The following is a 14,880-nucleotide window of genomic DNA, read 5'->3' as shown; positions in this document are numbered from 1 at the left end:
TTTGGAATCTGCTTTAAAGGTAAAGAAACACGTATTCTCGGAAAATCCAATGAAGGAGGGGTGGTGTGTGAAAGAACTGAAAAATTAATTGACTTAATTGTATGAGAAGATATACATCCAATAAAAACTAAAGTTGTTACAGGCGTGAAAATTGGTATTTGGATCTCCGTTTAAACAAAGAAAAACGCGTTTGGGGTGGGGGGGGGGTGGGGGAGGAATCATCTTGGGCGGCGGGAGTGAAAAGTAGTTGAATCCTTTCATGAGGACACATAAATCAAAAACTGAAGAAGTTAGAGTCGTGATAATTGGTAATTAGAAGATCCTTTATTATTAAAGAAACAAGTATTTGTGCTCGAAAATTCACTTGGGGGCGGGAGGAGGACTGTGAAAGGAAGTGAAAAAGAAGTCAATTATTTTGATGGGGATACTTATATCTCAAAACTGAAGGTAATGGACGTGAACATTGGTGTTTGGAATCTCTTTAAAACATAAAGAAACACGCCTCCTTTTATTTTTTGGGGGAGGGGGTAAATAAACTTAACGGCGGTGGGGTGTAACAGGAGGTGGGACCAATTGATTTTACTGTTCATAATGTACAAATAAGAAGCCTCCGTTGCTCAGACGGCAGCGCGCCGCATCTCAGAGCTGGGTTCTGTGGTTCAAATCCCGGTCACTCCATGTGACATTCGTGCTGGACAAAACGAAGACGGGACAGGGTTTTACTCCGGATGCTCCGGTTTTCCCTGGCATCATTCATTCCAGCAACACTGTCCAATATTTCACTTGGGGGCGGGAGGAGGACTTCATTTCACTTCATTTGTCATTCATCGATCATTGCCCCAGAGGAGTGCTTCGGCAGCCGGCAAAATTACTATTGTCGCCGGTATATGGGGCTTTATTCATTATATTCCTGACCCTATCGAATGACTGGAAACTGTAGATTTTCGATGTACTTATTCTGATCATAAACTGATCATTTTTAATCTTTCCTGGGTTCGTTTTCAACTGCCATCTTTACCGGGCGTGTTGGCCGTGAGCGTAGAGGCGCGCGGCTGTGAGCTTGCATCCGGGAGATTGTAGGTTCGAATCCCACTATCGGCAGCCCTGAAAATGGTTTTCCGTGGTTTCCCATTTTCACACCAGGCAAATGCGGGGGCTGTACCTTAATTAAGGCCACGGCCGCTTCCTTCTAACTCCTAGGCCTTTCCTATCCCATCGTCGCCATAAGACCTAGCTGTGTCGGCGCGACGTAAAGCCCCTAGCAAACAAAAACTGCCATCTTTTCTTTCGGAGAACGTTCTTAGATTACAGTATAAATATTACAGTATAAATATACATAAATATACATATAAATAAAAATGTAAACGCATTTGAAATAAACGATAGGAATGAGATTGACCGTCAAATTGTTCACTTCTATAATAAGGTCAATAATGCACGGAAATATGTCATTCGTATCGCCAGAAATCCCGCACACTTGCCTACGCTCGACAATGGTGCTGGTCACATTGTCAAAAATGATAATGGCAGCAGATGTAATTTACCGCCAAGTAGCGGTCTTTCCTCTTGCTGTGGGGTCCAGAACATCTAATAATAATAATAATAATAATAATAATAATAATAATAATAATAATAATAATAATAATAATGTTCTGGACCGTCGTCAAATGTGTGGACCGCGCTGGAAACGGGTCCTGGGCGGGTAATGACTAAGAATGCAGTCCGGCCGCGGGTTCAGTACCGCCAAGGCACGCAAGACGGCACCACGCCGGATCTCCTGAAGGATTTTATCCATACTAAAAATGCTTATAGGAAAAGATGGCAATGATTTATGGACCCAACTGACCGGGTGGAATACCTTGACCTAGCCCGGGAAGTACGAAATCGATTGCTGGAGAGAAAGATTGAAAAATGGGAGCAAACTTGCCGTAATCTATTAGAAAACGAGTTAGATCGGGAATTTTGGCGGATTATATATAAAACAATAAGCATTCAATTATAAATTTCAGTATAATACCGTAGCTAAGCACGGTTATCTTGCTAGTGTGTATATATAATGTAATACTTAATTGAACAATGTATGGTACAATCATGAAGGGCCAAGCTGGAGTTTGCTGGCATAAGATGAAGTCAGGATAATGCCATGCCACAAGACTACAATTACAGGTCTGTCTAATTTAAACGTTATGTTTTGTAGTTAGAGATGTTAATGCTTGCGTCTTTAAATTAATTAATTAGTAAACCATAACATCGCTTTGTATATATATGGCGTGTGTAATCAAATATATTGCGATGGTGAGGAAGTGTTTTTTCGCCATTCTAGTGTGGAGACGAATTGTCCATTATTTATATCAGCGCGCGAGAAATTAAAAAGTGTTTAAATGTATTTAAAATGTCTAAAAGTGAAATAGGCCATGAAAATCAATGAAATAATGTTCGTACCGGTAAGATTTACAATAATGATAACGATAAAATAAACGTGATGAGTGAGATGAAGTCAAATATTGAATTATGCAATAATAATATTAACAAAATAATAAAAAATAATATTATTCACGTCAGGATAAAAATTGAGATGATAAATTATGCGTTTAGCAGTTATAAGCGAGATTTGCGGTCCATATCGAAATCCAGTGAAGTATGGTAATGTTGGCAATTTTGGGAATCTTACTTTTTGTGACACCGCGTATTTGTGATACAGAAAATCATGGTATGCTATTTTGCTCCTGAGGTCAGGAAAATTTAGAGATCATTGTAAGATTGTTGGGTCACGGGATCGCTTGTATTTAAAATGTTTCAAAAAACGATAAAATGGATTGCAATGGAAATTAAATATTGTGAGAATGGATAGGAAGATGTTAAAGGTAAATTGAGCCTGTATTTTATGAGTGGTGTAGTGTGAACAGGATGCCGAGGAAAATGGGTTCTGTATTTCGACGGAGAGGAATTTTTTGACATGGTGTAATATTTCTGAGACAGGCTGTATAAGATGAACGATGTCCCGTAGCAATCCAGAACGGGTGATGAATTTAAAGGTTGTCAAATCCAAGTGAACCCGTTCTAACTCCTATTTTAAGTACAAGTTGATATTTCTCCCATGATTACTATTTTATGTAAGACCGCAGGTAACAGCAATTAAGTTTAAATGGCGGTTCTATTTGATACCCTAGAGTTAGTAAATCATACACTAGAGGTAGCATTGGCGCTGCAGTCGCGTGCGAAATTGAACGAGCAGGCTGTTTGGCAAAAGCTGGATTGTTCGGCACTGTCACTAATGGAGCTTCCCGATAAATTGAAGTTTATACCTCTCTGAAGAAAAATGCCAGTCTCCTGAGTAGCTTATGCCTGAATAGAGAGGTTCACAAAGGGCCATGATATATCATTTCACAGGTATTTTCCTTGATATTCATTTTCGTGCGTATAAAATAATACTTTACTTGACACTTAATATCATGTGAGTTGGCCTGCTTGGGCTGACTTCGCGACTGCTTCCCCTGTCGGCGTGAATGTGATTCTTTGGATCTTACCTTGAAGAATGAAATTAATGTTTTACCAAATATAAGGGATGACATTTTTCTTTTAGTGAATGGCCATGCCTTTAAAAGCGAATACACAGAAAAACCATGTTCATGATACCGAGCGAGAAGCTGCAGGCTATAGGTCACATAGCTGTCAGCTTGCATTCAGGCGATAGTGGGTTTGAACCCCACTCTCGGCGCCCTGAAGATGGTTTCCAACTTTTACACCATGTAAATGCTGAGGCTGTACCTTAATTAAGGCTACAGCCGTTGCCTTCTCACTCCTGGCCCTTTCCTGTCCCACAGTCATCGGTGCGACGTAAAGCGAATTGGTACAAACAAGACGATGAGAAAAGATGTGCATGATAGCCTGAAATTGTGGTCCGTTTTTCACTTTTTGTGTTTATTTATAATAGACCTATAAAAAGCTATTGAATATATTTTCTGTACATACAGTTTGTTGCTTTCCCTTCGTACAATACTTGTAGCAATCCCCATTCATACCTTACCACATTTTACAATTTAGAGACTAGATGTGCAACACCGTGTGAACATCTGAATCCTTTACTTTCGGCAATGTTATTATTCCCTTAAATGTCATATAGGTCTATATACAAACATATAATTAATTACTGACCGAGCGAGTTTGCCGTGTGCTTAGGACCACGCAGCTGTAAGCTTGCTTTCGGGAAATAGTGGGTTCAAAAAGCCACTGTCGGCAGCCCCGAAGACGGTTTTCCGTGGTTTACCATTTTCACACCAGGCAAATTCTGGGACTGTACCTTAATTAAGCCCACAGGCGCTTCCTTCCCACTCCTAGTCCTTTCCTATCCCATCATCGCCAGAAGGCCTATCTGTTTCGGTGCGATATAAAGCGTTATAAAAAATATTGTAAGTATTTTTCAATTCTTTTCTATCATGTACTTTACCACTCTCCCTTTCCATTAACGGAAATAATTTTACAAGTTAAAATCTTAAAGCAAATCATACATTTCAGGAAAAGCTAAATAAAAACTCCATAGGAGGCTGAAACGACAACCGAGTGTCATATTTCCACTTGTAATCACGTTTAGAAAACATCGACAATAATAATATTAATAATAATAATAATAATAATAATAATAATAATAATAATAATAATAATAATAATAATGGCTCTACGTCCCACTAAGTACTTGCACGGTTTTCGGAGACGCTGATGTGTCGGAATTTTTTTCCCACGGGATTTCTTTCATGTGGCGCTAAATGTATCTATTTACAAGAGGCTGACTTATTTGAGCACCTTCAAGTATCATCGGACTGATCCAGTCTCGAACCTCCCAACTTGGGCTCAGAAAGCTAGCGTCTAAACCGGCGATGATAATATTTTGCCTACTTTAGCCCAAAATTTCACCAACGTTTTTAGGCCTAAAAATTCGCTCATCCGCTTCGTACGAGAGAGGACATTGTCGGTCATTGGGGAGAATTATACCAAATTTCTGGTCATTTACACAAAAAATAGCGAAATATACGTGCCCTCCTTCTACACGTATGTTGTTAGAAGACTTAATATGAACAGTAAATTGATTTTCTGTAAATTAACTGCACCTGAACACCGTTCTCTTTTATTACGCATTTAGTCCTCTATTCATGCTTTTTGTGCTTTCTTTTTTACTGGAGAGAAGCATCGCAAGTATACTGTAGTATCTGAGAATATTTACATGTAAGAATCTTAAACCTTATGTATATCCACACATTTTTAAAAGGCCCCGTTTTACATTGATGAGTACAGCGGAATGAGCTTTTTGCCAAACAGCTGCGATTTCAGCACGCTCCGCTCGCTACAGTGATTCTCTCGTGGACAGTGGCGCCAATGCTACCTCTAGTGAATCATTTCATAACTCTATGTTTGATACCAGCGAAGTGCATTTTGTGATAGCCGACCTCACGAACAAAATACATTATTGTAAATGAATTCTGTCCCGTATCCTTACGAGACGAAATATTGCTTACTAGAAACAATGCGGGTGCGAAAAATGAATTTTATTAGAATGTTAGTTTAGCTTGAGTAGATTGCGGAAAAGTTACTTCACTGGACAGTTCACGATGATGCTTGATTGGAATGTTGAGATGAAAGGCCTGTTGGAGCATCACACTCAAGTTATGCCGTGATATCGTGACGATAGAGATTACTGTTTTCAGTGATATTACGTAAAATAAAACGAGAGTCGAGTTAATTTTTATTTACCGAACTTCACTGCATGTATTGAGATTGTATTGAGGAATAGATTAAACTATTCGGACATATTGTTTAATTTCGATTTCACGCTTTATTGTATGAAATGAGCACGTTATTATTCCCGTGTTCCAGATTTTTGTTTCGAATTTCATTTCATGTGTTAGAGTTTCAACGAGGATCAGATCTTAATATCCGGACATTGTGTTAAAGTTTCGCTTTCGCCTGGCAGTATGAATGTTGTGTAGATACCGCAACGTTGGCTCGCGTCGTGATGAGGATTAAATTATGATGGTGAAACGTACACCCAGCCCCCGTGCCAGCGAAATTGACCAATCATGGTTACAATTCCCGACCCTGACGGGAATCGAACCCGGGACCGCTGTGACCAAAGGCCAGCACGCTATTTACTCATGGAGCCGGGCATATGACTTAATGATGAGTAGACACAGTAAAGTTGGCTTAACGACAGGATTAGGCCGTCGTCTGTATATAGTCAAATCATATGTTAGGCATTTTTGCGAATCGACTTGAACGATATTAATGTTTGCAGTAGTGAATACGAATGTGAAAGGTATTAGCAGGTACTATTTAGGCCATGTTTCGGCATAATTCTTACTAGATAGAAGATGCTCCCATAATAGCGTTGCATCAGTAGTGGCATGAATGTAAGGGTTATCCCACGTGGAAACCGGGCTAATGGAGACTGATCCTTACAGCATAGCCGCGCGTGTTCAAGTTCGATGAAATTTTGTTCATATTTATTTATTTTTCTTTACTTTTTGATTTATTGTTCGAGTGTCCGACATATTATGATTATGCCGTGTGTTGACACTTAGTTGATTTATGTAGGATTTACACTACGAATGCGATTTCGATTCATCAGTTGTTAATATACTTTATTTTCATTTTCGTTATTCACATTATTTATGTGAGACGTTGATTTACCGATAACTTGTAGTTTAGCTTAATGGGACATGTGTAGGTAGACAGATTTGTAATGGAAGTCGTAGTTATAGAAGATTGGAAAGATTTCCTTTTATGTGTTTTATATTGTGGACTTGTATTTTAACAGACATAACGACGTAACTGTTTTATAACCTGAAAGTTAGTTTGTAAGAACGTCTTCAAGTAACTCATCACTTTTCTTTAACTTGATTGTTTGGCATTTCTTCTAAATGCATAACGAATTAATGTTTCCTGCATTTCGCAGTTTGTTCCTTCAGGACGACGTAACGTAAGATCCCCTCGGATCAAGTGTTGTTGGTTCCTTCTGAACATTTCTTTGGGGTGATGCATGTTTCAGCATCGGGATTCCTCTGTAACTTTAAGAGTGTCACGAGATGACGATACATGGTGGAATCTTATTTTTGATGTTGACAATTTCTGTTAACTTGTAATGAACATCATGCTTTCTAGTAATATATCGCAACCTATTCAAAGCAAGTGATAGTCGATTTGGTTCGATTAAGTGTTTATTCGTGAGATGTTCCAATATCCGATAGGATAGTATACTGGTGGATAACCTTAATTAAATGTAAATCTGGAATTATACTTGTTGAAGGTCAGACTTTCCACGGATTGTGTGGATTAACTCTCAGTTATCGTTGGATCAATGGTGCCCGATTTTCAGGTTTTATTCTCGTTTTCTGGTTTTTGCTGTCCACGAATTTTATACTAAGTTTTCATTCTTTGGAAGAAAATAATGAACAATTCCAATGAAATTTTACCATTCATATTATGCATTGTTACTGCGTTAAAAAATGTTGTAATAATTTTAAGTGACTCTTCTTGCCAATCTAATTAATGAATTATCGTGTTTAGATTTAAATAAATAATTTAGTTTGCACATTGTTGCTCCATATTTCAAGTAGTTATGCTCTCCTTTGAACCATATCGTTTGGTCTATGTAGTGACAGAAAAAACCAGTAACGACCCCAAGATCCAAGAGTACGATATTGCTCTACTGAAGTAGCCGAGGCAAACGACCAACGATGAAACGGTAAGTTCAAGGGTTCAATACCTACGGTATATCGCAGAAACGTAACATGTTACAGACTTGAAAATTGGTATTTGAAATCTCCTGTAAAAGTAAAGAAGAACAGATGACTTGTTTCCGGAAAATCCGCCTAAGGGGAACTGAAAAGTGGGATGAATATTTAAAATGAGCATAGGGCCTACCTGCAGTATATCTGTAAAACATAACATATGTGAAAATTGATATTTTTAATCTCCTTTAAATGTAAATAAACACATATTTTTGTCTTCGGAAAAACACTTAAGGGATAAAAGGGAGTGAAAGAGCGGGTGAATATTTTTTTAGGATACTGGTATCTCAAAACCTAAATAAGTTACACATGTGACAATTGGTATATGGGGTCTCCTTCAGAAATAAAGAAATATTTGTTTCTTTGTTTTCGGAAAATTGCACTTAAGTTAGGGGTGAAAGAATTGAAAAGTAAAAAAATTAGAATTCTGTATATTAGGATACATTTACCTAAAACTAAAGATTTTGCAGACTTGAAAATTGGTATTTGGAATCTCCTTTAAAGACAAAGTAACTCGCCTTCTTTTGTTTTCGGAAAATCCACTTAAAGTGGGGGGGCTGAGAATTGAAAAATTTGTTGAATTATTTGTATGAGGATACTTTTTGCTATGAAAACTAATATGTTGCAGTCGTGAAACTTGGTACTTGGAATCTTATGAGGATACATATAATTATCTCAAATCTGAAGATGTTGCAGTCGTGATAATCGGAATTTGGAAGCTCTTTTTTAAAATAAAGGAATACGTACTTTTTGTCTTCGGAAAATTAATTTAAGGTGAGGATTAAAGGGAGTGAAAAAATATTTGTATGGAGATACCTATATCTCAAAAACTGAATATGTTCCAGATGTGAAAATTGTTATTTGGAACCTCCTTTAAATATAAAGAAACGATTCTACTTTTGTCTTCGAGATATCCAATTAAAGGGCGCAAAGGAATTGAAAAAATAGTTGAAATCTTTGTATGAGGATACTTATATTTAAAACTAAAGATGTTGCAGACGTGAAAATTGGTATTTAGAATCTCCTTTAAAAATAAAGAAACATGTATTTTTTGTTTTCCGAAAATCTACTTAGGTGGGGGAGAGGGTGGGGGAAGGACTGATAAAGGGGTTGAATCTTTTTATTGGGATACTTATATCTCAAAAAGTGAATATGTTACAGACGTTGAAATGGGTATTTGGAATCTCCTTTAAATACTTTTTTCGACTTGAGAGAGGACTCTCACATGTACAGGTCTATGTCGCATGGTCATTTTAGTCCCAAAGGGCAATACCACAAACATGGTTTACAAAGAGTTTCTGGGGTAAATGAAACTCAGTTTTTCGGTGATATTTTATATGTTAGGGATTTTCAGATAATGTCTGTGTACAGTACCGAGGAACGATTACTTTTTCAAATTACTAAATCCACGCGAGCGAAGCCGCGGGTAACTGCTAGTCCTTATGTAAGTTAAGTCTTCACTTAATTTTCATGCTACATCAGTGTAAGCAGACATATCCACAGGGATATCTCACATCAGCAATATACCGGGTGGTCCATCCACCACCATGGATAACACCAAACTTAAAACAGAAGGAGCACAAAGAGATCAGGGAGACGTATTGTGTAGGCTGAGAAATGCCCGCTGCATGTCAAGCCTCACAATATCTGATTTGTTAGGGGTACGGTCAGAGATGTGATAGTAGATAGAGCCCGGAAGTTTGTATCGTGCGGAAGTATTCCCCGCCAATTGTTTGGGATTTGTCAAAGGTGCCAACTTCATTGTTTCCAAATACTAATTTGTTTACTGGGCCCTGCAAAGGGTCGTTTGTATCGCGGCATATGCTACGGTGCTGGTTTAGAAGAGAGTAGGAAACATATGACAAGGTTCCAGTTACCTACATCCTTTAACGCAGTACCTCCTCGAACGAACGACCTCCGTGCTAATGCAGAGTTCCAGGAAATGGCACAAAGACCGTCTGGCACGTTGTAATTTCTCCGGCTTAACGGTGATGAGTGTCTAAGGTGACCAGGACTGGCTGGCTCCTGTGCTTACACCAGTTGTTTTAGATGTCCCCGCGGGGAAAAATCCACGGGCGTACAAACTGGCTATGTGGTGGGCAAGGGGACTGGTACATTTATCAGGATACGTCGCATGGAGATGGTTCATGACCACCATTGCCGCGTGAGAGGGAGCTGTGTCATGTTGACATCACATCCTGAAGCGGTAATGGAGTGACACATGTTGGAAGGACGGTGGTAGTTCAGCATGGAGTAATCGCAGATTGCGTTCACCCGTCACATGTCCCTGAAAGAAATGAGGACCAATGAGATAATAACCCACGATGCCACACCATACGTTCACGCTCCAATGTACCTGAAAAGCTGCCTGTCGTACCCAATGGGCATTACCCACTCTCCAGTAGTGCATATTATGGTGATTAACGGTTCCATTGTTGTGAAACAGCACTTCGTATGTAAATAAGATGGTCTCTAAAAACGCAAGAACAGTGTCCACATGATGTTGAGTCCGTTGACAGAATCCCACCGGGGCTTCGAAATCATAAGCATGCAGCTCCTGCTGTAAGTACAGATGGTATAGGTGAAACCGCCGGACATGCAATATCCGCATAGTCCGACTCGATGGCTGAATGGTCAGCGTACTGGCCTTTGGTTCAGAGGGTCGCGGGTTAGATTCCCAGCCGAGTTGAGGATTTTATTCGCTTTTGATTAATTATTCTGGCCTGGGGCTTGGTGTATATGTCCGTCCCAACACTCGCATTGTATTCAGATAACGCACCACACTATCAACCACCGCAGAAACACGCAATTGTGATTACAATCTGCTTATGGGGTTGGCGTTAGGAAGAGCATCTGACCGTAAAACTGGGCCAAATCCACATGTGCACCCGCGACCCCACATGTGTGAGAAAAGCGCTAGGGAAAAGAAGAAGAAGATGCAATATGCGCATAACAGATGCCGGGTGATGTTCGCCTCCTGTGCAATGGCCCGTGTGCTAGGGTTATGACGTATGAGGAACTTCTGAGGGGTTACGATGGTTCAATAGTTGAGTATCCTTTCCACATACTTTCTCTGGAATATATCACGAGGCAGTGAATGAGCTTTGTGTTGTGTTGTGACTTGCCTCGAAAGAAGTGAGTTCGCGGAAGCTACATACCTACCTGCCATCGCATTTTGTTATTGTCCCAGCGGGGCACCTTTGCCCTACCTGTGTCCTGCGAAGCATCGTCTGTTGCAAGATGCGCATTCTCCGTATTTGCGCTGGTTTTACGGGGTCGTTCGCGGTACCCATAATGAATTAATAGTGGCGCTTTCGATTCCTGCTGTCTTCTAGCCCGTAATCACATGTCTCGTCATATTACCCCGGTTTAGGGAAAGGAACCGATGTACGAGGGTATTTCAGAATTGTACGAAACATGGATGGCTGCATAAAACTAGATCGCAAGAGGCGGGTGGATCCCCGGTATTTGTTAACAATACTAGGATAGGAAAGGATAGCTCTTCGATAACTGAATTATATCGTATGTATTTTAATAGAAGACAATTTCCTAATCTTGCGATTAACTGCCATGTGAGAAATTTCCCTGTTTGTTCTGAATTATGTGATTTCATGAAAATGATACTTGTACATTAGAGTCTCGTTATTTCTTAATTGATCTGTTAATAACGTGAAGTTTTATTGGGTCATTCTTTTTTACATTCAAAATCAAAACTTACAGGCTAAATGTCAGATTGTGCACGTTAACTCTATTTGCTGTAGAAGGCTGACACTTAGCGCTCATACAATTGTGCTGCGACGTGATGAGTACTACAAAGCAAGACTCAAGAAGGAGGGTGTTGCAAACAACCCACTTACTGGGAAGAAGGGACGCGTAGAACTCGGAAATTTCGTGAAACAATACTCTAGGGAGGGCTACAACTTGGCAGCGTGTTGCGACGTGTGCGGCTTTTTGACAAGAAACTCATCAAGCTGATACGTCTCCAGTTGCAAGTTACGTTTGTTTCATGTTTCAGAGAGTACATTGTTGAGAATGGTCCAGAACTGATGGGACAAAATCAGTATTCACTCTATGATAACCTTGTTAATTATAGTGGAACACTGGCTTCTTTCTCAAGCGAGGAAATGTTCTAACCAAATAAGTTTCTTCAGTCAGCAAACGCATGATGGTGCACAACTATGTTCGACATGTTATTTAAATAATGTAATAGGATTGGAATTCGTAGGTCAAAGAGGGGTATATCGTAATATGAATAGATAAATCAGTGACACAATAGCCCACTAAGGACTCACGGCTGCTCCCAAGCCAGAAGCCCTGCAGATAATTGATTGTCACAGGATCAGAATGACGACATTCTCAGGCCTATCGTTTGGCGTTTATGACTGGTTCCGCTGCCTCTCGTATCAAATACTTCCTTGGTTGGTTTCACGAGGCTGAGTTAATCCTCTTACAGAACTCATTTCTGAATTAAACTTCCTTGATTGGCCACGAATCGAAGCGAAGCCATCATCATGGAAGCAGTCATACTCTGGGGCTGGCTCATACATTAAGAAATAGTGATATTCAAAAACGTTGAATGGAAAACTGATTCAGAATTCAAAATATTAATTAAAGAGACCTATAAGGAACCGCTTCAATTTAGGGCAAAGTATTCTTCTTCTTCTTCCTCTTCTCATTATTATTATTATTATTATTATTATTAGGTTTCTTGGACGATGTGGTAAAGCACTTCATCAAACACTAGGGCTTATAAGCTGATATCTGAGAGACTTAATACATGCATGTCTTGGCCTAAATATTACACAGTTTTAAGTATCGGGATCGTGGTATGGGATGTTAATAAGGCTTAAATATCAATCTAATTGTAGTAAGTAATAATGAATACCATTTAAAGATACACGATTTAAAAAAATCTTCAAAAGCATACTTGAAGTCTTCTGCTAATGTGGTCAAGGGGTTACCACATAATAATATTACCGATAATAATAATAATAATAATAATAATAATAATAATAATAATAATAATAATAATCACACACCTTTATAGACCATTATGCCTTTCAACGTTCAGTCTGCAATCCCTTGAGAATTTACTGAAGGTCGCCAAGATCCCCTATTTGCAACTACGGTACTGCTGTGGCCTCATTCAGTTCTATACCTCTTCTCTTTAAATCGTTAGAAACGGAGTCTATCCGTCGTCTTGGTCTCCCTCTACTTCTCTTACCCTCCATAACAGAGTCCATTATTTTCCAAGGTAACCTACCCTACTCCACTCACCTCACATGGTCCCACAACCGAAGCCGGTTTATGCGTACAGCTTCATCCACGAACTTCATTGCTAACTTCGCCTTCATCTCCTCATTCCGAGTACCCACAGACACTGTTCCCACCTGTTTGTACCAGCAATCATTCTCGCAACTTTCATGTCTGTTACTTCTAACTTATGAATAAGATACCTTGGGTCTACCCAACTATCGCTCCCGTGAAGCAAAGTTGGTCAGAAAACAGACCGATGTAAAAATAATTTCGTCTGGGAGCTTACTTCCTTCTTACAGAATACTGTTGATCGCAACTGCGAGCTCACTGCATTAGCATTACGACACCTTGATTCAATCTCACATACTATATTACCATCCTTGGAGAACACACATCCTAAATACTTGAAATTATCCACCTGTTCTAATTTCGTATCACCAATCTGACATCTAATTCTGTTGAATTTCATACCTACTGACATCAATTTAGTCTGCGAAAGGCTAATAATAATAATAATAAAATAATAATAATAATAATAATAATAATAATAATAATAATAATAATAATAATAATAATAATAATAATAATAACAACTAAGACTCTTCTTTAGAATGTTGGTTGGTCAAGAAATTCTTTTCGTAGTTATTAGGGAAAATGTTCGCTGTTATACCTGGTAATGCCGAGTCTATGTTTAACCCTTCTCTTTTTCTTTCCTTTGATTGTAAAACTGTTACGGTTTAATGTTGTTCTAAGCGGGACAGTTATTTTGCTTTGTTATTGCAGTGAATTGTTATCTTTTAGAGGTTTTCTGTTATTTTCCATTGATTCTTTTATTTCGTCGGTTCACTTCTAAAACCTCGGATGTTACAATGTTCTTCCTACCCAATATATTCCTTAACACTGGTCACGCCTACCAGCCACATATTTATATGCAGTCCATCAGAACCTTTTTCGTAGTGCTCGTTTTCCTGTGCAAACGCGTAAAGGAAAATGGACCTTACCATACAGTATTGTAGGGATGTTGTTTTCATGACGAATTTAAGCACTCCTACAGTTTAACGTATTTAAGATTCATTTTTCACTACACATAACCATACGAAAGTGGACACAACGAAAATTGTTCTGATGGACTGTACATTCATATGTGGCTGGGAGGCGCGACCAGTCTTAAGGAAGAAAATGGATAGGAAGTGCATTGAGAGATACGATGCTTTTGCAGTAAGCCATCGATTTGTACGTTGGTGCATATCGATTACATACTTCAGAAACCTCGTATATCCCAATGCACTTCCTATCCATTTTCTTCATTAAGACTGGTCACCCTCCCAGCCACACATGGATTTACAGTCCGTCAGAACAAATTTCTTTCTGTTCATTTTCCTATGGTTACGTGTAAAGAAAAATGAATTTTAAATACGTTAAACTGTAGGAGTGCTTAAATTCGCCATGAAAACAACATCCCTACAATACGGTGTGGTAAGGTCCATTTTCCTTTACACATCAGCATAGGAAAATGAACACTACGAAAAAGGTTATAATGGACTGATATAAATATGTGGCTGGGAGGCGTGACCAGTGTTAAGGAATATAATGGGTAGGAAGAACATTGTAACATACGAGGTTTTAGAAGTAAGCCGACGATATGCTGAGGATGTCGAGAGTGCTCTCTCTCTCATTTTAATGTATTTAGTTACTTGATTAGTTTTGGGTTGCATTTAATCGATATGTCTTCTTTGAGTGAGATTTGGTCAAGAAATTCTTTTCGAAGTTATTAGGAAAAATGTTCGCTGTTATACCTGGTAATGCCGAGTCTATGTTTAACCCTTTTCTTTCTCTTTCATTG

This window comes from Anabrus simplex, chromosome 2 (assembly GCF_040414725.1).
Source record: "Anabrus simplex isolate iqAnaSimp1 chromosome 2, ASM4041472v1, whole genome shotgun sequence".
Classification (NCBI taxonomy): Eukaryota; Metazoa; Arthropoda; class Insecta; order Orthoptera; family Tettigoniidae; genus Anabrus; species Anabrus simplex.
The sequence above is the reverse complement of the archived record's forward strand: the minus strand, read 5'-3'. Positions refer to the sequence as shown.